The following is a 15,935-nucleotide window of genomic DNA, read 5'->3' as shown; positions in this document are numbered from 1 at the left end:
ACCTAATTCAAACACATCAGTTTCAAAACAAGTCCAATTGACCACTTTCGGATTACATTTTACAGTTTTAGTAGTTTACGGTTACTTATCGTGTAAACAGTCCGTTAATGACCATATAGTATACCATGATACACAAAGAAAGTAATGTATGCCTATAGTGCTTTACATGTCAGTAGGTAAGGTTCATACTACTCTAGAAACCTAGGCCATATGGTTTACACCTTGCATATAACAGTCACACATTGCATATAACAGTTTCAGCTTGCGCGTCAGATTTGTAAAATCTACCATCTATTCTAGAAAAATAAAAAACACATCAGACCAGTGGGAGGTGATCACAGACATCCCAAAGTTTCATTGGTAAAAAGGGCCAAGCTTTTTGTATAGCAAATTCGTACAGTTTTGCATCCAAGTCTGGTGTTCTCATTTGGACACATTCTAGACTTAGCATGTTATGACCCTTATAGCACATAATGCATCAGGTTTTACAAGTTGACATTCAAATACAATATGTTCCCTAACATTTATATATTCATATTCCAGAAGGGAAAGTCTTAAAACATCACACAATTCATATTATTCCATTTTCTGTGCACTCGGGACAAATTCAATCCCAATTCGGGTGGTCATATTCACATGCATTTTTCTTAACATCCAGGAACCTTTAAGATACAATATATACATGAAAAGTCAAGTACTAATCATAAATGTTTCAAATTTCCTAAGCATATGTTCCCAGAATTCAAAAAGAATAGCCAAACCAATATGTTTTAAGTGACAATAATTAAAAGTTGTCATAAATAATCAAACGGGCATAACACGAGTTTTAGAAATCCAAACCATGAGATATCTTAGTCTAACTTGAGTGATTTTTCATAATCTATCAGTTGGTAAACATATGATAATCCATATCACAAAGAATCTCGTCCAAAATTCAGTTTCATACAATATACAAGTTGAAAATTCAATTAAGCATAACTTAACGAAAATCCATGATTCTTGAGTGAATAATTAATAGTTTTTCGAGGGATATTCAAATATTTAAAAAAAATGTAAATATTTTCAGTTAAACTTTCTGTCACGGCCCTACTTTTTCCGTTATCTTTTACCGTTTATTATTTAATGTTCGTTAATCGTTATTCGTGCCACGTCATTTCTATGATCTATATTATTATTTTAGTAATAATATATTAATTATTATATGTTATATGAATATTTGTATTCGTATTTAAATTTGTACGTTTCTACGTGTCGTGGATTTCTATCCGACGAATCTTTTCGGTTTTCAAACCAACGGTCAAACTTTTGAGATTTTTGAATCCCAATTATTTTAAATGTTATTTTTATATCATATGATAATATATAGTGTTAGCATATTTTATTTTTCGCGCGTGCGTTATTCTTCCGAATATTTAATCGCGTAACGGTGATTTCGCGTTTCGGGCTTCGTTTGGGCATTCGGGCCAAATGCAAATAGTCATTATCAAAATTGGGCCACAAAGGGGCCCACCCCTTATGGATTTCGGCCCAACCCCTTTGTAGGGGGGAGGGTTATGTGCATTTGTTTCTAACTAGTAAACTTATTCCCTAATCACATTTCATAATTCATTTTTCAACCTAATCACATTCTAATTTTTCTCTCCTTCCTTCCTTTTATTTTTTTGGCCGTCGCCATCTACACCATCACCATCATCATTCTTCATCAATTTTTGCTTGGAATTTAGAGCTTTCAACACATACGGATTCATCTCTTCGATCTCTACGCGTTCATATCATTCAATTCTTGATTAGGGTAAAAACTCTAACCCTAAATTTTTCATTTTCATTCATTTTTACTATTTTTAATGTTATTATGATTGTATAGTACTTGTGTATTTTTGTATTGATGATTATATACGTAGAAATGCTCGATTGTGTATGTTTTCGGTTTGATTTAATTGGGACAGCGGACTTTTTGATGAAATCCGTATATTTAACATATGTTTTTTATAAAATAAAGTGTATAGATGAGTTCCTCTCATCAAGACAATAATTTTAGGCTTTGAATTCATGTTATTTCGAGTCCCGGATGAAAAGTTATGCTAAATGGTGTTTTGATGAGATTAAAATATAAAAACGATTATGATCAGTTGGGGTCCAACTTTGTGACCATTTTTGGAGGCTCTAGGGTGTACTAGTGGGGTAGGATTGATGATTAGATGAACATTCATGTTCGGGTCATCGAAATCCGAGCCACGGATCACCCGGAATGGCTAAAACAAGATTTTAAGCGGATTAATGTTCTAAGTTGGTTCATGGCTGTAGTTCACGACTTGGAAACTGACTTTAGGGTGTTCTTGAGTACACTAAGGTGTCGGGTGGTTTGGTTAGACGAGGATATATATAAAATTCGTCGAAAACCGACACACGGGGCTCAAGTTACGACCCGACGAACGTTTAATTAAACTTATGGTTATAAAATTTGAACTTATGATATAAATAATGATTTTCATTATTATTAAATTACTTATGATATAAAGGTAATTAATTTTAATTAAGACTTATGATATATATATTTATTATATCATTTATTAATTACATTATGATTTAATTATACTTTTAATTAAACTTATGATTAATAATACTTTTATTATTAATGAAAAATACTTATATTAAGTATTAAACTTATGTTATGAGATTATTACATTAAGACTTATAATAAAGATTAATTAATTATTTAATTATTATAAGGCTTAATTATTATTTAATTATAATTTAATTATTTAATACTTATGGTTTAATAATTATAATTATATACTTATGATATGATTAATAATTCATTATTAATTAATAATACTTATGATATGATTAAAAATTTATTATTAATTAATAATACTTATGTTATGATTAATATTTAATTAATTACTTAAATACTTATGTTATATTAATTATATCATTTAAACTTATGTTAGCTTATTAATTTAATTTAATTAAATTAAACTTATGATACGACATGATTATACATATATGACTTTAAATAACCTTATAACTTATATTATTAGTATAATATACACTTTAAAATTCAAGGTTGACTAAGTTTGACCAAGGTTGACTTTTGAGTTAACTTTCGGTTGACTTTGACTTACAGTTGACTTTTGTTGACTTTCTAATTAAGGAAACTTTCCTAAGTTAAAAACTTTCCAAATATAGCAACTTTCTTGTAATGACACAACTTCGTTTTACCAAAAACACGCCTAAATATTTTTTTTTGATTTAGTACATCTGGACGGCGTCCAGTTATCTGGACGACGTCCAGTATCGAAGGCCAGGACGGCGTCCAATCAATTAGGACGGCGTCCAATCAATTAGGACGGCGTCCAAATGAACTGTAAAATTCTGTCCCCAAGGTCCAACTTACGCGAACGAAAAACCCGCTTCCCGACACTTTTAAACGAAATAACTTTCACAACACATCATATTAAGTAAAACTAAGATATTTTCACAATAAAAACAAGTTTTACTACACCGGGCCCACAACGACCCGTCTTACAATAATATAGCGATTTCGACCCATTTATTTCTTTAGACGGATTAGGACTCTACAACCCAACTCGATACCAAGAGCATAATCCCGAGGACTACCAAACCCCCAATCCGCATTAACATATCCAAAAGCTAACCCATCAAGCCCAAGCGCTCCTAAGCATCTAGTCTAACAACTAGTTAGCTTCAAAACACGATACCTGTAAAAAGGTAAACAACGAGAGGGGTAAGCATAAAGCTTAGTGAATGCAATAATTATACATATACATATATAATATACCTACTTGCAGTCACTTACACACATACCGCATACATGCTAGCAATATAATTAGCAACCATCTCAAGTATAAGGCTAATAACCTCCAATATCGCAAGCTAGTATAACCAATAGCATATACTCAAACAATATAATATGCTACACTACAACACATACACAAATCATATGGTTAACCATTCTCGAGTCATGGTGCTACCGGCTCTTTGGTTCACACCATACGCATCGGTTATGATGCTACCGGCTCTTTGGTTCACATCACAACCCGAGTCATACTCGCGCTAAAGTGCTACCGGCTCTTTGGTTCTCACTCTAACAACTCGTATCGTAGTGCTACCGGCTCTTTGGTTCACACTACAACACACGTACTATGACGCTGCCGGCTCTTTGGTTCACATCATAGCACAATCGCACATACTATGGCACTACCGGCTCTTTGGTTCATACCATAGCATACAAATAAATACATTATATACATACATATATAATCATTCCACTCACCTCAAAATGCCCGCACGAGTCATGTATCTAAATCGACTCCACTTGTAACCGAGCAACCTTTTACCTATAATACGCATATAGATATACAAACAATCAACATACATTCTCTACGAGAGAATTTGACTCCAACACCCTCAACCAAGGGTTTATACCGACCTCTACAAATCGCCCATTTAGACACCTAATGGGGGACTTCACCAATTACCACTACGGGTGGTAATTTTGGCCCATCACATGAGTACAATTTAACCTAAATTATACTTGGCACCATTTAAACCAAACTAGTGTCATTACCAATGTTTAACCCATCAAAGTCAACCCATTTTGACATAAGTCCCAAAAACGTCTTTAATCACTAACGGCTAGTGATTAACTTTTCAAAACACCAACTAACACCTAAATTAAGTATTTACATACTTGATTTACCAAAACTTGGCTTCAAAACTTAATTTGAAACCGAATCAAGCTTACTTGACCTAAAATACCCATTTGACCCAAATTAGGGTTTACACCCAAAATCAAGTCAACACACACCAAAATCACTAGTACACAAGTGTTCTAAGTTTAACCAACACATGCAAGATCCAAACTCACAATTTCATCAATCAAAACCCTAAGTCACCAATTCGGGTTTACTTACATGAATCTTACCCAAAAACCCCCAAATTTCACAATAAGTGGGTTATAACTCTAACTAGCACAAACTCTAACTCAAACAATAATCTTAACAATGAAATTCGGATTTAGAACTTACCAACACTACCACAACATAGCCGTGAACGAGGTAAACAACATTAACACTCGTGACTTGACCCGATTCACCCTTCTTCTTCCCCAAACCAAGCTCTTTCTCTCTCTAAAATGGTCCATCTCTCTCTAGGAATGGATGAGAGTGTTTGGGAAGGTGGAAATGGGGATAAGAATGAATTTGGATCAGTTTTAATGGCCCAAACGACCCCCAAGTGAAAAGACCCAAATACCCTCTTTTAAAAACTTCAAAATATCACAGCTGGCCCGTCAGGCCATTTGGACGGCGTCCAAAATGGCTGGACGGCGTCCCAATGAACTGAGACACAAACTGGAACTTGTTTTGGTCGTAACTTTCAAACCAGCTCCGTTTTTGATGAATCAAATATCGTTGGAAATGTAATGAGATTTACTATCCAATGGTAAGGTTTTAGAACCTCAAATCCAACTTTATTTAGGATCCAAATATACACTTACATGCCTCGTATTTCGAATGACGTTCGAAATAACGCGTAACTGAAAAACGAGGTGTTACAACTCTCCCCCACTTAAATTGGATCACGTCCTCGTGATCCGCACCAACACTAGAAGTTAATCACTTCTCCCTCGAACATTTCCGCTTCCAACGCGAAGTCACACATGTAGTAATCACGCACCCGAATTCTCGTTTCGTGTACTGACTCAACATTTAACAACAATATCGGGTAATCAACCCTCGAGTCAAAACAACTGCAACCGTTTTCTCCTACACCGAGTATCCAAACTCATACTATACACTTCACAATCGTCTTAAAAGTAGAGCATTTCACCGACAACCATCGTCGTCGTGCCTTTCAATCCTACGAAACACAACCAAGCCCGACATCCATAACATCTTCCGTGAATTCTAAGATCTCACCATACGCTAATAATCACTAGCGTGCACTACCGCAACAAGCGATATCTCACACACTCAACGTCCAGAATTTCCATTTAGGAAAATACGAAAAACACCACATATCCCTTCAGGTTCTCGCTACAACTCGCAACAAGCTACATTCGTAACCATATCACTCAATCAATCGATCCGCACACGACCATCCATCAATGGATTAATCCGGGACGATAATAATACACCACGTGCTGAGCAAAACATTAAAACTCGACGTAGGGTTCCTCCTCTAAACCCTACCACACAACCACACAAGACGGCTTCCTAGTACTAGCATGGAGACTAATCGTATACTAGAATCCCGTCAATGGCGAATTATCATCACGAAATTTCCGCAATTCGCCACACGACTCACAGAATATTTACCAACGTCGGGTGAACCTTCCTACCTAGACCGTCCGTTAAGGATGGCCTCGACATTTCAATGCAACCTACGGGTCACATCACTAGGGTACACACTCTCGCAAACAAACAACATCCGCGTGTCTCTACGGGAGACAGTCAGAACCGACACTCTCCGCCTCACAATCGTCCATAAAGTGGAATGATCCACTGACAATTTCTAAGATCACTTTTCCCGATAGGGAAAATACAGCATTTGCCACGATATCGAACTCGTTCCCATCCACTAATCCTATCCGGGTTTCATGACAACCCAGATTTTTCACTACGCGAGCACCCCCAATGACAGCTTCCTTTTCTCACTTCCGTGGTCTCCAACTGCATACTTGGTCTCATACCACCCTTTGGTACCACACGACCACCATACGTAAGAAATCTTACACCACACTCGATTCTAACATCCCAATCTCCACACATATCATTCCGAAATTGTAACTCACAATCGTAAATGCACGATCTCGAGTCGACATCACCAACCCGTCATTCTTCCTCGTTAGGAAATCCGAATTCCTGCTGAGGCCTATCACGGTACACCCCGACATTTCACTATACAAACACCACCGAAGCTTCCTCGGGCAGTAGTAAAAACTCCCCCACTAAGGATTCAGCTCCACATTCTCACCGCCAAGATGATAACATCCCGCGAAATTGTCGTTCCACGGAACACATGACCATTCTCATCGGTGGTCACATACTCCACATTACTCCAAATTTACTCCAGGCTCTCAGAGTCGACATCCACATTCACTTGGAATGTCGTACACGCGACGACATCACACCTTCATACCACAATTCATAGTCAACTGCGTTAATCGTTCGCAAAGCGAACTCCACCAAAGTCCCACATATGCCTCTAAGCCTAGGCATATGCCACTCCGCTTAATCAGTCGTGCATCTCAGTCGAGATCACCCGACCTTCCACTCAACGAACCTTTATCAACAATGGCTCGCTCTCATGATGAAGAGTGACCAATCCGACACGATAATTGCGTCGACCGCAATATCAACAATTCATCGAAATCTTCGGCCAAACCGAAGATTAAGTACATCACCGGCTCACCGGTCATCTTTACCCATCCATCACTTCAGAGCAACAAGATTCACGCATCCATCACTTCATAAGAAGTATTCTTCACAATGCTCTTAAACTTCGACTTTCGCAACCGTCAAATTACTATCACCCGTCGATCACTATTATAATCTCCGATGCTTCCAAGGGTATTTCACGGGCACCCTAAGCACAAAGTGATCACACCACTACCGGAGTTGAACATTACACTAGCAGGTATAAAAGGCACCTGACGCAGTGTCATGCAGACTCCCACCACAATCAATCGAATTTTAGAAAATCGATCTTTAGGTTCCATACACCCATCTCTCTATAACAATGACCCGAAGTCATACTTACCCGACAACCTTATGGTTTATTGTCTTATCGAAAGTCCCAAGCGATCACACATTACCCGCAATTTCTACAAGGCCAAACGATATGGCATAATGAGGCCCTTCATCTAACACTAAGGAGATGCTCGGGAACACCAAGTCTTACACCCTTCTACATCTCGATAAAACCACTACTACAAGGGATATTCCATTAGAAATGTTACCTTATAATCCATAACACGCTAACAAAATCATCGTTATACGGGTCCCACTTGTAGTGATCCGAACTTTTCCATGTTTATATATATTAATTGAGATTGATATTTACATGATTAAATGTTTCCAACATGTTAAGCAATCAAACTTGTTAAGACTTGATTAATTGAAATATGTTTCATATAGACAATTGACCACCCAAGTTGACCGGCGATTCACGAACGTTAAAACTTGTAAAAATGACATGACGATATATATATGGATATACGTATGGTTAACATGAGATTATGATAAGTAAGTATCTCCATAAGTATATTAACAATGAGTTATATACATATAAACAAGACTACTAACTTAAGGATTTCGAAACGAGACATATATGTAACGATTATCGTTGTAACGACATTTAAATGTATATATATCATATTAAGATATATTAATATATCATAATATCATGATAATATAATAATTTAACATCTCATTAGATATAATAAACAATGGGTTAACAACATTAATTGAGATCGTTAACTTAAAGGTTTCAAAACAACACTTACATGTAACGACTAACGATGACTTAACGACTCAGTTAACATGTATATACATGTAGTGTATTTAGATGTATTAAAATACTTTTGGAAGACTTCAAGACATATATCAAAACACTCATACTTAACGAAAATGGTTACAGTTACTTTTCCATTCTTTTCTTTCATCAAGAATTCTAGTCGTATTCTTACCCGTATTATACACAGCTTCAAAACGTACTTACTATGAGTATATACCAATAGGAACTAGCATGGGATTCCACTCTTGATTATGTCATGTATAACTAATCAATTTTAACTTCTACCATGAGCTAGTCAACTAACTAGAACTCCTTTTAACCCCACTCGCCACTCACCAATTACCACTCATCATTCACTCCATTTCACTTCCAATTCTCTTTCTAATTCTCTCTCAACACACACACACACACACTATTTTGAACGTATTTTTCCAGTAGTTAATCATCATCTTCATCAAAAATCACTTCAAGAATCAAGCTATAATCATCATAGGAAGAACACTTCAAGAACACTTCAAAAATCCCTTCAAGTTTACTAATTTACTTCCAAGCTTTCTAATCCATTCCAAGTAATCATCTAAGATCAAGAAACCTTTGTTATATATAGTAGGTTATCTTTCTTATTCAAGGTAATATTCATATTCAAACTTTGATTCAATTTCTATAACTATAAACTATCTTAATTCGAGTAAAAATCTTACTTGAACTTGTTTTTGTGTCATGATCCTACTTCAAGAACTTTCAAGCCATCCAAGATCCTTTGAAGCTAGATCATTTCTTGTCACTTCCAGTAGGTTTACCTACTAAACTTGAGGTAGTAATGATGTTCATAACATCATTCGATTCATATATATAAAACTATCTTATTCGAAGGTTTAAACTCGTAATCATTAGAACATAGTTTAGTTAATTCTAAACTTGTTCGCAAGCAAAAGTTAATCCTTCTAACTTGACTTTTAAAATTAACTACACACATGTTCTATATCTATATGATATGCTAACTTAATTATTTAAAACCTGGAAACACGAAAAACACCGTAAAACCGGATTTACGCCGTCGTAGTAACACCGCGGGCTGTTTTGGGTTAGTTAATTAAAAACTATGATAAACTTTTATTTAAAAGTTGTTATTCTGAGAAAATTATTTTTATTATGAACATGAAACTATATCCAAAAATTATGGTTAAACTCAAAGTGGAAGTATGTTTTCTAAAATGGTCATCTAGACGTCGTTCTTTCGACTGAAATGACTACCTTTACAAAAATGACTTGTAACTTATTTTTCTGACTATAAACCTATACTTTTTCTGTTTAGATTCATAAAATAGAGTTGAATATGAAACCATATCAATTTGATTCACTCAAAACGGATTTAAAATGAAGAAGTTATGGGTAAAACAAGATTGGATAATTTTTCTCATTTTAGCTACGTGAAAATTGGTAACAAATCTATTCCAACCATAACTTAATCAACTTGTATTGTATATTATGTAATCTTGAGATACCATATACATGTATACAATGTTTCGACCTATCATGTCGACACATCTATATATATTTCGGAACAACCATAGACACTCTATATGTGAATGTTGGAGTTAGCTATATACAGGGTTGAGGTTGATTCCAAAATATATATAGTTTGAGTTGTGATCAATACTGAGATACATATACACTGGGTCGTGGATTGATTCAAGATAATATTTATCGATTTATTTCTGTACATCTAACTGTGGACAACTAGTTGTAGGTTACTAACGAGGACAGCTGACTTAATAAACTTAAAACATCAAAATATATTAAAAGTGTTGTAAATATATTTTAAACATACTTTAATATATATGTATATATTGTTATAGGTTCGTGAATCAACCAGTGGCCAAGTCTTACTTCCCGACGAAGTAAAAATCTGTGAAAGTGAGTTATAGTCCCACTTTTAAAATCTAATATTTTTGGGATGAGAATACATGCAGGTTTTATAAATAATTTACAAAATAGACACAAGTACGTGAAACTACATTCTATGGTTGAATTATCGAAATCGAATATGCCCCTTTTTATTAAGTCTGGTAATCTAAGAATTAGGGATCAGACACCTTAATTGACGCGAATCCTAAAGATAGATCTATTGGGCCTAACAAACCCCATCCAAATACCGGATGCTTTAGTACTTCGAAATTTATATCATATCCGAAGGGTGTCCCGGAATGATGGGGATATTCTTATATATATGCATCTTGTTAATGTCGGTTACCAGGTGTTCACCATATGAATGATTTTTATCTCTTTGTATGGGATGTGTATTGAAATATGAAATCTTGTGGTCTATTGTTACGATTTGATATATATAGGTTAAACCTATAACTCACCAACATTTTTGTTGACGTTTAAAGCATGTTTATTCTCAGGTGAATACTAAGAGCTTCCGCTATTGCATACTAAAATAAGGACAAGATTTGGAGTCTATGTTTGTATGATATTGTGTAAAAACTACATTCAAGAAACTGATTTCGATGTAACATATTTGTATTGTAAACCATTATGTAATGGTCGTGTGTAAACAGGATATTTTAGATTATCATTATTTGATAATCTACGTAAAGCTTTTTAAACCTTTATTTATGAAATAAAGGTTATAGTTTGTTTTAAAAATGAATGCAGTCTTTGAAAAATGTCTCATATAGAGGTCAAAACCTCGCAACGAAATCAATTACTATGGAACGTTTTTAATCAATAAGAATGGGACATTTCAGTTGGTATCCGAGCGTTGGTCTTAGAGAACCAGAAAATTTGCATTAGTGTGTCTTATCGAGTTTGTTAGGATGCATTAGTGAGTCTGGACTTCGACCGTGTTTTCTTTAAAAATGATTGCTTAACATTTTTGTTGGAAACTATATATTTTTTAACATATGAATATTATGTGATATATTAATCTCTTAACGTGTTTGATATTATGTGATAGATGTCTACCTCTAGAACAAGTCCCATTGACTCACCTAATAATAATGAAGAGTCAAATGTAAATTGGAATGATTCGTGGACTGATTCACAAGTTCCCGAAGAGGAACCGGAAGAAGAGTCGGAACCGGAAGAAGAATCGGAACTGGAAGAAGAATCGGAACCGGAAGAAGAAATAGAACCGGTGGGGGAAATAATAAAACGGTTAAGTAAAAGAGAATCCTCAACCAACCGACCAAGGTTAATTATGGTCAATGGTGTTTCCGCCAAGGAAGCAAAATATTGGGAGGATTACCAATTCTCCGATGAATCGGATTCCGACGAGAATTCCGATGATGTTATAGAAATTACCCCAACTGAATTTAAAAAGGCAAAAGAAAATAATAAGGGAAAGGGCATAAAAATAGAGAAATCTAATTCCAACCCCGATGAACTTTATATGTATCGTCAACCCCCGAAGTCCTTAAGTTGTAACAATGACCCGGGAACCTCTAAACCACCAGGTTTTTCTAAACCAATGTGGACAACGACGGCTCGTATTAGGGGAACATCATATATCCCTAGAAACTTGGCAAAACGAACCAAAACTGAACAAGAAGAAATGAGCGAGTCGGAATAAGATAGTTGTATTTGTGTGGTGTAATATATGTAATATAGTGTGCTTATGCTTTATGATATATGTAAAAATTGCTTGTATTAATAAGTATTTTTTTTATGAATCTAACTCTTGTCTATTTTACAGTATAAAAATACAAAATGGATAGACAACCCAATATTTTAAGAGACCTACCCGGAGACATGATTGATGAAATCTTGTCTAGAGTCGGTCAGAATTCCTCGGCACAACTATTTAAGGAGAGATCAGTTTGTAAGACATTCGAAGAACGTTCCAAGAATGCCTTGGTTTATAAAAGGCTTTCGTTCGAAAGATGGGGGATATCACATTGGGAAATCCATAAGTTACGATGTGTTTACTTTGACGCATATATTGCGGGGAACCCAAATGCTATTTTACGCAACGGGTTAAGAAATTATTTTGACTAAGTATATCCGAATATAGGACTTCGTGATTTAGAAAAAGCGGCTAACATGCAACATAAAGAAGCATGTTATGCTTACGGGTTAGTAATGTTCGCTTATCACCAAAGTGAGAACAAGAACATCGGGCTACAACTATTAAACAAAACGTTCCCACAAGTGACGGAGTCGGTAATTGGGGTAAGAAATGAGGTTTTTAGGTTATTACGAGACTGTTGGTCATTACGTAACCCTCGTCCCTTTGACGACGTTACAACACGCTATCTTATCAACGGCCATAACGGTTATGTTCCACAAGACCAAGGATGGGAAGTAGTCCTAGTAAAACCAGAATGCATGACTTGTTTCTGGACGTATGAATTACGTGTCTTTATTGCCTTTGCTGAACGACTTGTGTACTAGCTAGAATTATCTTCACAACTATCTTGTATCAAAGTTATTGTGTGCTATATTTCATGCTTTATGTAAAATAAGCGGTATTGTAAGTTTGTAAAATATTGTATAAAAGTTTGAACGCAAAATATTTTTACAATCAGTTTTTCATATAGAATTGTAGTAGTTGAATTGTATATTAGCTACTAAGTATGAACTTAACGGGTAGGTACTACCCGAATTTAAACTTATAAAACGCTAATATGAAGAAAAAGCTTTTATAAATGAGTTCATATTATGCTACGAAATACTATTAACTACTCTTAATATTCTGTATGATTAACTTGTTCCATTTGACTATTTTGAAGGAAATGGCACCGACTACTCGACACACCGTGAATATGAATGAAGAGGAATTCCGTACTTTTCTAGATTCAAACATAGCCGCAGTACAGGCTGCGCTACATACCAACAATAACCTTGGATCTGGCAGTACAGGAAATCGTGTAGGATGCACCTACAAAGAATTCACTGCCTGCAAACCTTTGGAATTTGATGGAACCGAAGGACCGATCTGATTGAAACGGTGGACCGAGAAGGTCGAATCGGTGTTTGCCATAAGTAAGTGTACTGAAGAGGACAAAGTGAAGTACGCTACACATACCTTCACAGGTTCTGCGTTAACATGGTGGAATACCTATCTAGAGCAAGTGGGACAAGATGATGCGTACGCACTACCGTGGTCAGCATTCAAGCACTTGATGAACGAGAAGTACTGATATTGCTCAATTACATCATATATATCTATCGCAATATCACTTAAAACGCTCTATAATCGAAGATAATGAAGGTGATCTACAAGTAATAAGACAAGATGCGCGAATTTGTATCGGAAGAATGATTTGCAAAGAATTTTGATGATTTATGACATTGGTTGATCCCGATACGAGTTAGGGTCAAGATAGCACTCTAAAATGATATAACAATGCTTCCGATATGTTAGGCTTCGTCCAAATGAGCTAATATTAAAAAGAAAACGAAACAGTGCCTTAAATCCAACCAGGACGCCGTCTAGGGTCCCAGGCGCCGTCCTGGCCTTTTAACTGGGACGCCGTCTTGCAGATTTGGGACGCCGTCTTGCTCTGTAAAGTGGGACGCCGTCCTGCCTTTTAGGACGACGTCCCAAAGTAGGTGTACCCGACTTTTCTGCTTTTTACCTAATTTCTCCACCTTAAAACCTCATTTTTGGGACTGTTTCAAAGAGAGTTACGCACCAGAGAGTTTTAGAGGCGATTTTCAGGAGCTATTTGGAGAATTCCAACCTCTTTGAAGAGGCTCAACATCAAGGCATCATCCATCAACATCTTCTTCATCCAAGAACTCTTGTTCTTGTAGGTTATTCACTTGTTTTCAGAAATGATTTCAGTTTATAATTTGATTGTATTGTTGTCTGTTACCATGATTGTTGGCTAGTTTTTATAATGTTTGTCTAGATTAATAACCAAGGTATTGGATGTAATCTTATTGATTGAATGTATTATGCGTGATAGATTGAAGCTTGAATTGAGAACCATGCTTATTGTTGTTAAAACCATTTGTATCTAGTTAATTGATACGTTGTTGATAAAGAGAACTCTTGTTGATATATCATATTGATTTACAATCAACTTATCTTAGATTGATTGTATGCTAAACCGGACCAAGGGGGTAAACTAGATTAAAACGGTTAAACAAAATAGGAATGAATTGTGTAGAGCGAACGCAAAGACAATTGTTATTCAAGTCTTTGATCTTGTTGATCAACTAGTCACAAACGAAAAGGTCTAAGTTATAGGGAACCCTCGCTTAGTAATTCTAGTTTGAGTACTTGCTAAAGAGAACTCTTGGCGAGTCGGTTTAGGTGATTAGCATGCTTATAGTTATTTGATTACAAATACAAGAACCATAGTGAAAAGGGAACCCTTGATCTTGTTATTGTATTTGCGTGTTTATCCGAGAGAACTCTTAGTGAACCTATTAGATAACTACACACATAATTATTCAATCAGGGCTTAATATCTAATTTACATCCAATACCGAGGGTAAAATATCTAGATAAACATTTCATCTCTTTGATTTAATTCAAAACTATCTTACTTGCTTTATTTGCATTTATTTGTATCTTATAAACCAAAAGACTAAAAATATTGTTTTTACATTTAACCTTCTTTGATTTGGCTAAATCGTTAAAACAGCCACAAAACATAAAACTTGTACTTTTACTTTAATTCACTTAGTTAATCATAATATAGTTTCTAATTCTAGTTTGACTGATATAACTGTCCTTGGAACGATACACGGAACTAAACCAGTTTCTATACTACTACACGATCGGGTACACTGCCCGTTAGTGTGTAGCAATCTTAAATCGGTATTTTTCCATATTATTTACAAGACAATTTTATACGACACTTTTCACACATCAAGTTTTTGGCGCCGCTGCCGGGGACAGTTTTGTGTCAAAATAGGATTATTAACTAATTTGTGATTAAGTAGTTTCTTAATTATTTTAAATTATTAATAGTCTTTGATTTTTAATTTTGTAGAATCGGTATGTGTGATAGTTTTTGTTAGTTGTGTGATTGGCAGATTATAGGTTGCATATGCCACATACCCGAAGTTCAGAATCTCCATTATTTACACCATTGACAGAACCGGATAGAAAGCTTGGTAGAATTCAAAAAGAAGTGCTTGATATTTTTGAATCTTCATCAAAGCAGGAAACTTTTGATTCAGAATCAAGTACCACCAAGCCTAGATATTCAGACTTTGGTAAACCAGTTCAACCACCAAATTTTGAAATGGAAGGAGAAAGACCGTTGGTACCAAGACAATCAATGGCAGAAAGGATGAAAGCGACTCGAACCGGACAAGGTAGTGCTATTACTCCGCTCACGGGCGAGGTAAATTTTGAAATTAAAGGACCTATTCTTCAAATGATTAATAATAGGTGTCAATTTAGTGGCGGTCCTAATGAAGACGCAAAC

The sequence above is a fragment of the Rutidosis leptorrhynchoides genome, chromosome 3 (assembly GCF_046630445.1).
Source record: "Rutidosis leptorrhynchoides isolate AG116_Rl617_1_P2 chromosome 3, CSIRO_AGI_Rlap_v1, whole genome shotgun sequence".
Taxonomy (NCBI): Eukaryota; Viridiplantae; Streptophyta; class Magnoliopsida; order Asterales; family Asteraceae; genus Rutidosis; species Rutidosis leptorrhynchoides.
Note: the sequence above shows the minus strand (reverse complement) of the source record.